General features: G+C 39.5%; 1 pseudogene; it reads right to left on the bottom strand.

The window, feature by feature from the left end:
* Positions 1 to 1928: 1928 nt before the first annotated feature.
* On the bottom strand, positions 1929 to 3740 carry LOC121442195 (annotated as a pseudogene).
* Between the last annotated feature and the right edge of the window lie 7594 nt (positions 3741 to 11334).

An 11334-nucleotide genomic window follows, 5' to 3' on the forward strand; every position in this document is an offset into this window, starting at 1 on the left:
TATTTCCTCACCCTGAGGTAGGACACATGGTTCTTAATCTTCTTATGGCTGTAACCCTTTAATATATTTCCTTATATCATGGTTAACCCCAACCATAAAAGTTTTTTGTTTGCTACTTCATAACTGTAATTTTTGCTAGTGTTATAAATTATAAAGCAAATACTTGTTATCCTGGATGTATTTTTTTTCTTTTTGATGTTTATCTGTGTCTTTATTTTAGTAGTAGACATTATTTATGAAATCTGGAGTCCCTGAGTTTGGTTTACGTATGTTTAGGATAGAACTGTCTTCTTGGTTAACTGTTCCATTTTAAGAACAAAACACTGGATGTATTTTCACTGTTCCAAACTGAACATAATTAAGGCATAGCAATTAATCACAAAACCATGTAATTATACATTGTGTAATATTTATTTCTAATTGCAAACAAATGAAAAATTGGAAGTATTATATAGCGTGAATAACAGTCCTTTTTTTGAAAATTCCAGTTCACTTTATTTTCAATGGTTAACAGTCTCAAATTGCTATATTTGAGACAGTATGTGTAAAACGTGCATGTCTGTGCAAAAGTTGAGATTGTTTCTTTCTTACCAGATCAGAAATTCTTAGGGCAGTCTTTGCAAGAGTACAACCAAGATCGTCTTTCACAACCAGTTTGCTTCTATATTTAGACTTGATAATCAGCAAGCTGGAAAACTTCGTTTCACAAAGATATGTTGCTGGCCAAGGAAAAGAAGGTGCAAACACAGTCTAAGACAAAACAAGATAGGACTGCAAACACTTGATCCAATTTTGTAACTGACATTGTAGAGAAATCAGTTCTCACTGCATTGCTGTCAATAAGTTCAATGAGCTTCTCTTGTGCTGTCTCAGGAACATCTTCAACTTCAACCCTGAATGGGCTTCTGGCAAATGCAAACAGGATGTCAGGCAGATTTGGACAATATGAAGTTTCATCTGCAAGCATGTGCAAGTGTTCTTTCATAGAAAATATCATCCTCATCCTTTTGTCTGGTTTGATGTTATATACCTCAGAGAAAGAAGATAAGGTGGGCAACAGGTAAATTTTATTTTCATCTCCCCCCACTCAAAGCTGAAGTTTCAATTGCAATGAGCAGATCTTTTTAGACAAATAGAGGCGTAATGTATTTAGTCCTTAACTCCTTTAAGATGGCAAAGATGGCAACCAAGTAAGTTATTTCCTGCTTCACTTCACGTTTACCACTGAAAAATGATTCAAACTGTGGTTTTACTTTCTGATTAAAAACAAAACAAAACAACAACAAAAATGCTAGTCTTAGTACTCAGGAGATGAAGGCATTTGGTCTCCAATCTTTGAGTTCAAAGTCAACCTGGTCTGCTGAGGGAGTTCCAAGATAGCCCAGGACTACACAGAGAAACTCTGTAATAAAATAATAATAAAAAAAACCAACCAAAATGATTGAAAACAACAACAACAAAAAAGTTTTGAGTTTATCATAAAGTTCAAAACATGTTTTATTTTTTTTATTTCTACACATTTATTTCTCTGTGAGAAGAGTGGGGAAAGGAATAAAATAAAAATGGCACAGTTGACACACACAAAAACACATGGTTCAGGGGTTGGAGAAGGGGAGGTGGTGAGTAGATAGGTGAGGGGTCCCTATTACAGCATCAGGAGCCAGTGACCTAGGATGCTCCATCTCTCCCACTATGGGCAGGAACAGCCAGCTTTTCCTTTCAGGCTGCTGCCCTGCCCCAACTTGCACTGTCCCAGCCCCTTGGGAGGTGGACAGAAGTCTTCACAGGCTACAGAGAGGAGGAACTGTGCTGGGGGAGGGGCCTGGGGTCAGACCATGCAAGGGGAGTGACAGTCATTGGCCTCCACCTACCTCCCTAAGGGAGGTACTTGGTGGAGGTTGGAGGGCGGACACCAGAGGCCGGCAATGGTTCTTCTTCCAGCATCAGGCAAGAGACAGGACAGTCAGCGCCTCCTGGGCAAAGTACTTGACATCTACATCCTGGTCCTGTGTCAGCTTTTCCAGGATGGGCTTGACTTCACTCTGCAGTGTGCTGTTGTCAAGAATGGGTCCTATCTTCTGTAGTGATTTGGCCACATTGAAGCGGGCATGGGCAACTGGGTCCCCAGCCATACGAAGCCCTGTGGGCAACATGTGCTTGGTGGTGATATCCTGCCCACAGACCTCAGACAGCACACTGATTCAGAAGAGTGTGGTCATGCGGTGCAGGAAGTTAGGGTCTCCAGACATGGCTAAGACCTTGGGGATGATAGTGGCATGGGCCCACTCCTTCCCAAACTTCTCCACTAGCTTCTTGAGGTTGCTGGTGGCAGCCTCACGGACGGCGTAGACATGATCCACCAGCCAGGCCATACACAAAGAGTTGAGTTTCTCATCAAAAAATTCCACACCCAGCTGTCCAGCCAGCAGAGGCATGTACTCAATGATGGCCAGCCGTAGGCGCCACTTGGCATCCTCAGCCAGCTCCACAATGCCAGGCAGCAGGGACTGAGAGAGTCGCCGGATACCAATCACCTCATTCACGCAGTCCAGGTTGGAGATGATGTTCAGCCGCACCTCGGGACACTCATCCTTGAGCTGAGCCAAGAAGAGTGGCAAGAGCTGTTCGATGGTGTTGTCTTTGCCGAGAATGGGAGAGAGGCCCATGATAACTGAAGCCAGTGCTGATTTGACCTGTTGGTTGGCATCTGAACCGAGCTCCTTGACGCAGGGCAAGATCTGGGTCATGATCACATTCTCCCGACAGTCAGCTGAGAGATTCTCACAGAACTCTTTGACCTTGTGGGAGGCTACGGCCCTCACCTCGGCCTCACAGTCCTTCATCAGGTTCTGGAAGGCAGGTACTAGATCTGTTTTGGTGAACTCAGGCCCCACTGCTTTCTGGAGCTCTGTGAACTTGTCAGCCACCATGTAGCGGACACGCCAGGACTTATCTTCAGCAGCCTGGCGCAAGGTGGGCATCACTAAGGCCTCCAGGTCCTCCTGGGGTAGGAGCTGGGCAATGTTCACACATGCCTCCACTGCCAGCAGCCGCACCGAGTCCTGCTCGTCAGAGGCCAGGTTAGAGAACATGGGAATGATCTCACTCTTGACATTGTCTAGTTCCAGGACCTTGGCAAACTCCCCCAGCTTGGAGGCTGCAGCCCGCCGCACCATGGGGGTGTCGTCTGAGCACAGGTTCAGGAAGTACTGTCGAAGTTCTGCCTTCACAGCACTGGATACTCGGGGGTAGCAGACCGAGAAGAGGCCGCAGGCCGAGGTGCGGGAGGTGAACCAGTCTCCACCCGCCAGCCGCTTCATGAGAGGCACAAAATGAGCCTCTAGGTCGGAAGGTGAATGCTCGTGTGAGATGGCCCGTAAGGAGTCTACCGCCTTGTCTCGTACTACTGTCTTCTCCACTGTGACTCAAGGGGTGGCAGCAGGCAGTGCACATACTCAGGTCCTCCCACCAAAGTGGTGAAGGTTCCCAGTTGTTCAGCCAAGGCCAAGAGGACTTCATCTTCATCATAGATAGTGTCTGTAAGGAAGGGCAGGAGCTCACTTCTGGTCCGTTCAACCCCAAGGGCCAAGGCGATGGTGGAGAGTTTCTTGATACTATTGAGGCGAAGCTGAACGTCTTCATTGCGGAGTTCATCTATGAGCACCGCAATGGGGTAGAGTGAATCGTCCCCGTCGGCAGCTGCCATCTTGCCTCCCTGGCGTCTCTGTCAGGCTGCAGCCAGCGCCCTCAAAACATGTTTTAAAACATTTCCTGTATACAACCATTTGACTCCAAAATGAAATAGCAGAGCTTTGTTTGGCGCATCTAACTCATTGCATAGTTTTGAAAACAGATGACTATTTAGATTGCTCACCTTCATAAAATTAACAGAATTTATGATGCTTTTCATTTATTAATGTGACTCTTGTGGCAGCATTTTTGTTTCTAATATTGGCCAATGAATTATGCAATGAATTCCGATGACTTTTGGTGACTCATTCAATACAAAACACTGAAATCCTAGTTCCAGGACAGGCTCCAAAACTACGGAAAAAAAAACCTGTCTCAAAAAGAAAAAAAAAAAATCAAAACCAAGCCATGTTGAAATAAGATTGACATCCTAGCATAGCAGGAGCACCATCTTTATAAAGACCTCAACCCTTTTCCTAAGAGATATGCTCCTTCAGAAATGAACCAACTGGGTCTAATACACCACGTGCAGTAGTTGTTTCAAGATACTTGCAAAAAAGAAACTCATCTTTAAAGTCGACATTATTAATATACTCACTTAAAGTAACTATGATAGTTGCAACTGGACATTAAATATTGGAAGTGGAGCAGATTTAATTCCTTCCAGGATTTCCTGATTAAGAACGTCGGCACACTTGCCATCTATCCTTTTGTGGACAGTGTTGTTATATAAGGAAACTTCAAATAAGTAACGAATTTGTCTCGAGCACTCTCCAACGATGTCTTTGGCCCCTGGCAACAGTAAATCCCGACTAATGGTGTAAGGTTTCATTGTCACGGGATGGTTTTCTAATGAAAATAATATATAACAATAGCTTGAATAATACAAAAGATGATACATGGCATAGTTCAACCAACACAGTTCATTGAAATTTCCCATGGATTTATTATTCTCTGTTGTGTTTTTTTGCATAGCTGTTACTGTCAAAAGGAGGAAGTATTTGTCCCAACTGCACACAGTTGAATATAAAAAGACCAATCAGCATCCAGATTAATTTTCCATTGTGTAGATATTTTTGCAGCAGTTTATGATATTGCAGCATATGACATTATATTTACCCAGTAATTAAAATTATGAAGTGTTATTTATATCCACTATTGCTGCTTTCAACACAGTAGCTGCTCTCTATACTTGTATGGCTGGTCTGCATAATCACATTATGGCTCCAACCCTGTCACATACACCTATATTTGTTTAGTATTGTGTATGCATTCTTACCCTAAAAAAAGTATAGGTGTATGTGACAGGGTGGATACCATGAAGCCATCACACTGGGTACTCGTATCTGAGTATATCTGCATGTGGGTAAACCCTGGAGATGGATGGAGGTCTCAGTTCCTGAGATCAACAGAAATAAGTGTTTTCTGATGGTCGTAGGCAATCCCTGTCAAAGGTAGTTCGATCCCCAGGTTGAGAACCACTGACCTAGAGCTACTTGTGGGGATGGACTGCTTAAATCAGGTCATGTCAATGAAAGATTTCCTCCTCCACCCCTTTATTGGGCTATTTGAGCTGGGAAGACCCATCCTACTATGGGCAGTACCATCCCCTATGTACAATCCTAGACTCAGATAGAGATAACAAATAGCATCAAGCCACTGAGTAGTCATTTACTTCTCTGCTTTCCTGACTGTATGTAACATGACCAGCTATCTCAAATGCCTGCTTCTGTAACTCCCCTAAATTGTGAGCTACAGTGTTGGGAGCTGTGAACTCCTCAGATCCTGAATTTCTTGTAAACAACTTGTTTTCCTCTGCTCTGAGACAGCCTGCAGCTGCTCTGAGCACAAGACCCTCAGGAGTTCCTGATGGCAGGGGAGTGGTTTCTGGTGCGTTTGGCTGGGGCGTGGCTATCAGTTAAGGATCCCTGTGTAAGCGGCTCTGGTACACAATAGGGGGGCATTCCTGTTTCAAGGATGACCAGTGTCTCTCTCTGTCTGTGTGTCTTTTTGTGTTTCAATGTCCAGCCCCTTGCCTGGTTCACGAACTGTATGATAGTGCATAGAGTGCAGATGAGCGCGGTGTGCTACACTACAGTAAATCTTTTCTACCTTAAAGTTGATCTTCAAGTGCGTTTGTTTTTATTTTCTCCCAGCAATGGAAATGGAACTAGGGTAGGACATAACTCTTTTACAAATGTTCTTTAGTCAACTAGATCAACGTTGCTCGGACCTAATGTATTTCTTATTTTCTTACCAGTCAACTCTGTCATAGTAAATCCATATACATCTTGAAATTCATCTTTATTTAAATATTTAATTATGGGTTATTTACCACAGAGTAAAATGCCTGAATATTCAGTGCCTTGTCTATAAAAACAAATAATGGAGTCACAGAAAATGATATAGTACTTAGATATTAGAAATTTTATATAATGAAGATAAAATAAGAACTTACTTGTTAAAACACTTTAAATTTTTATCACAAAATATTTATTTAAAAATGAAATATTATATTTTCATGACATTTATCTTTTAGCAAGAAAGATTTAAAAGTACATTCACCTTAAATGGGCAAGGTTATATTTAAAAAATACCTGTTATAAAGCAACATTTTTAAAAATAGAAGTAAATTTTTGCAGAAAATTCTCAAAGAATAACTAAAGATTTTATTCATAACTACAACAAACCTGTGCTTTAGCTTGCTCTTTTTACAAATTATCGTTTGTTGTAGACTATTATTTTAAGGTGTGTTACATTTGTTTATGCTGTGGAACATTTGTTTTAATGATGGAATGACATACTGCATTGTTTTGGGGGGATTTAAAATAGGGTTTCTCTTTGTAGTTCTGCCTTTCCTGGAACTCACTTTGTAGACCAGGTTGACCTCTAACTCACTGAAATCCACCTGCCTCTGCTTACCAAGTGCTGGGATTAAAGGTGTGTACCATCTTTAATTTTTGGTCTGGCCGTGTTGCATTCTTTTAGGTTGCATTTGTTAAACTCACTGAAACTGTGATTGTTTGCCTCCCTAAAATACCCTATGGTCTAATAAAGAGCTGAATGGCCAATAGCACAGCAGGAGAAAGGATAGGTGGGGCTGGCAGGAAACAGAATAAATAGGAGAAATCTGGGAGCAAAAAAAAGAGAAGGAACAAGAAAACAAGGAAAGGGAGATTTCAGGGGCAAGCGACCCAGCTAAATAGCAAGCCATGAGGTAAAAAAGTAGAGAAAGGTATATAGAAATAGAGAAAGATAAAAAGTCAAAGGCAAAAGATAGATGGGATAATTTAAGATAAGGAAAGTTGGCTAGCAACAAGCCAAGCGAAAGCTGGGCATTCTAAAAAAAGAATAAGTCTCTGTGTGATTAATTTGGGAACTGGTTGCAGGCTCCTCCAAAAGAGTTTAAAAAGCCAAATGAATAAAAAGCAACCAACAACAATCTTTACATTTTCTTACCCCTGTATCTTTCTTATTTTCTTTTTCTAAAATGCTTGTAAAAACTTCATGAGTTCAGACTGGGTAGAGGTTTCAGCCTAACATTTCCTTTGCTGCTCACTGTCAAACTTCCCAAGTGACAGCTTTTTTAGCTGACTGTTTGTACATAAAGCATCTGGGAAAGAAACAAAGCCAAGCACTTTTTTTTGGGAACCTTCTGTAGAGCTTTGACTCACTCACTGACTTTTGAAGTTCTCATCCCACATCATTGAGGTCCGACATTCATTTTGATGAATTTAAATATACTTACTCCCAAAATATTCAGTTACTAATTGTGAAGAACCAGCCTGCAACTATTTCCATGTTAAAAGCCTTCTTATAGTAAAGACAAACTAAGTTCATCCCTCTTTATGATTAAACCTATGTTTCACAAAGATTGGATTTGCCCAACCTGTAATTTTAACTACAGATGGTTCTGTACTACCCCTTCCAGGAATGGCAATAATGTCTTTATTTCAGAAAGTTAATAACCATCTTGAAACCCTACCTCTGTTTCTAAATGGTTGTTGTGGCTACTTTGATACGACTACCTGTTGTTATGACCACCTTGCGATCATGCCTTTGTTTCAGGAGGTCATAATAACTAACGTGTCTTGCTTATGTTATACTCCTATAACCCTGCCTATTTTGCCCACCAAATCCCCCATTTGGAAACCCCTTACCCCTGAGCTATACAAACTGTGTCTTTCTCACAACCAATACTACTCTCTGACTTAGGGTGTGACACCACACTGGCCAGTCCCAGATGCACCAGAAAAATTAAAGCTTGTTTTAATCAGGCAGTTGTGGACTAGGTCTTTCTTCTTACATGTCCAGGTTTAACAACAGTAAATCATTGCAACAATATATTCTGGGATTGGTTTCATATCATAATTAAAGCGTAAGGAAAAACCATTATTATGGAAATCAAATATTCTTGGAATACTTTGATAATGGAATAGTCTTGACACAATCCAGTTAAGTAATATAATTATGTCTTTTGGAATGTCATTGCAAAATTAAAGTTGAAAAGTAATTTAAATTACACAGGAAGTAATGCAATAACTTCCTAGAAAGGTTTTTCAGAATAATGGCTAATATTCTTTTGGTGCCTTCTTTGTGATTGGTAAAGATGCTTACTTTCAACTCTGCTGTAAATGTTCTCAAAATATTTTTATGGCAACAATATTTTCATATTCATATGGAATTTTTGTTCTCGGTCAGCTAGCTACCTTTGATAGTAAAAATGTATTATAAGAAAGCTTAGATTTCCCTCTCTATTTTGGGTGATATTATATGGGCATTGGATAGACCTTTCGTGTCTGTAAAACTACAGAATCAATTCATCTTCCCCACCTTGTAAAGTTTTGTTTAGGGAAAGATCCTGATGAATTCCTGGGTCTTGATGGCTTAGAGCAGCAGACCCCTACCCCTTTCTTTATTTCCTTTTGAATATTAAGACTAAACAACCTTCAAAGACTGTGAGGTTGGACCACTGCCAAATGGGGAAAAGATAATTACTGCCTGTGTTAGAAAAAAAGCAAAGTGAAGTTTTTGTCTCAGTATGCTTGCTAGCCTAATATGAGTAATGCTACACACTTTTTACAAAAAGAAACTGCCTTGCTGAGTTGCTTTCAGCTTTTTCTTGCGTTCTTGAGTCAACATCAAAAATATTTATTTATGATATCATTAGGATGAAAAGTAATAATATATTAGTGACCTCTATATTTCCACTCAAAATTTTTACCCTTTAATTTTTTTTAAAATCAGAAAGGACAGTTTCCTTTCTCAATTTAGGAGATTATGTTAATAGATAGATGGTGATTTCACATTCTGAAACATATTTTTTGCATATTCTTAACCCAAATTATAGGTTTATATGCTGATATAAAATTTCTCCCATAAATATGTTTGTTAAAAAGGTTTAAGCTAACACTCAGAGTCAAATTGTTTCTGGAAAATTTAGCTATTTATCTTAACTTATTTTATGTTTAATACTTTCTCAATATTTGCATGAGCACTAGTCAAAAGGAAACATTTATTTTAAATTATTAGTAGCAGAGTTTACATAATTTTAATGCAATTCTTAATATTATTTTACTAATATCTGATTGTCTACAACTTGATTTGGTTTTAGAGTTACAGGACCCATTTAAGCACAGTTCAGTTGACCTAGGAAGCTAGGTATTTTTGTGGGAATCATGTCTCTCTCTCTCAGTGAACTTCATCGTTAGCACAGCTTCTTTCACTTCTAGATGACTTCCCCAATGTCTTGTTGTAGCAGATTTGGCTAGTTTGCTTGATAGTAAATTTACTCAAAGGTTTTGGGAGATCAGGAAGTCAAGAGTGTATTATAAAGGAGAAGTGATAGAAACTGTCTACAAAAATGGGGAGACATTATTCCTAGGGGGAAGATGGGAAGTATGAGGTATAGAATTAGTCATTTCTCTTCTGTAAATCAGCCAGAATCCAGTATACACAGTTTCCATCCCTAACTGGTATGTGAGCTACAATTTAGGCCAACTGTTTTAGTGAACTCTTTAGATCAACCCAACTGAGTTTTGAGACAAAAGTTCTTGACATAATTTGCAAAGAATATTTGTTTTCTGTGCTTACAACTTAGAAACTGAGTAACAGAGTCTAGCAATGTGAAAATTTAAAAAGGGCACAATTAATGACTGAAAAACATTTGACAAGAGGAATATAATACATATATTTTAAAGATCTTTGAAAGAAAAGATAATTTTTAAGAGATAAATTATTTATTACCTGAAGAAAATACTGAGTGGAGTCCAACTGTGCACTCTTGCCCAAGTGTGTTCTCTCCTGGTAGCAGGTATTAGCACAGAAAAATTTGCCAGTGACTTAAAATACAGTACAAGTAAACTTGGTGGAGATATATATATATATATATATATATATATATATATATATATATATATATATAAATTTCTAGACTTACATAGAGAAGCTGATTCTATGTTACCCTAGATATACAATGACAAATAAACGAAGAATTTTCTTTACATAAGTGTCCCAGTTAAGGTTTCTACTGTAATGAATCACTGTGACTAGAGCAACCTTGGAGGAAAAAATTTATTTGGCGAACACTTCCACAGCACTGTTCATCATTGAAGGGAGGCGGGACAGAAGCAGGAAGGCAGGAGCTGATGCAGACAGAGGCTGTGGAGGTGAGCTGCTTACTGGTTTGTCCCCATTTGCCTGCTCAACCAGCTTTCTTATAGAACCCAGGAATAGCACCACTCACAATACACTGGGCCCTCCTACATTAATCACTGATTAAGAAAATGTCCTACATCCTTGCTTACAGCCCAGTTTTATGGAGGACCTTCTTAACTGATGTTCCTTTCTTCCAGATGACCTTAGTTGTGTCGAGTTGGCATAAACCTCTTCAACACAGTAAGAATTGTGATCAGTTTTCCTTGAAACCAGGGCATTTAATTTTCTCTAATTTGACAGTTTTGTTCTCACAACATTATTTGGATTTTTCTGTCCAATGAAATGTGCTTTTTTTTTAATGAACAAAATCTGAACATCTACACTGACATTTTGATAATTGCCTAGATTTTTACTGATACTGTTAGTTATTGGAAATAGTTTTCTTTTTTGCTTTCAAATTTAAAATCCACTTTGAGTAGCTTAAGAAAATGTTTGGGGCTCCCTCCCAAATGCCTTCTGGAAGTAAGGCTCTACTGGAAACAGTTTACCCATTATCTTGTTCATATTGCTATACTTAAAATCACCACTGCAAAGGACGTGCCCTTAATCATGGCACAGCTTCGGCTTTGAGAATTTTTCTTACTTTCTCCATGGACAGAAGCCTTGACTTGCTTCCAGAATACAATTCTTTGGGTGGGCTTGGCACTTCTTTGGTACCTCAGATATGAGAACTGGTCAAACCTACTTCAGGTTGGTCCAGTGGTTATATTGCCACATATTTATTTCTGAGGTGTTCTCACAGGCAACAAGAATACGGAACCCACTTATGCTCATGGTGATGACTTCACAAGGGCTCTTCCTGCCTGCTTCAGGATCAAGGCTGATGGCTATTAATAAAATATGGTTCTTTATTTACCAAAAAGCATTAGAGGCCACAATGTAGATTTGTGGACTTTTTTTTTTTTTTGAGCAACAATGAAAACAGCA

Source organism: Microtus oregoni, unplaced genomic scaffold (assembly GCF_018167655.1).
Source record: "Microtus oregoni isolate MIOR12 unplaced genomic scaffold, Mior012 000087F_ref0000451, whole genome shotgun sequence".
Taxonomy (NCBI): Eukaryota; Metazoa; Chordata; class Mammalia; order Rodentia; family Cricetidae; genus Microtus; species Microtus oregoni.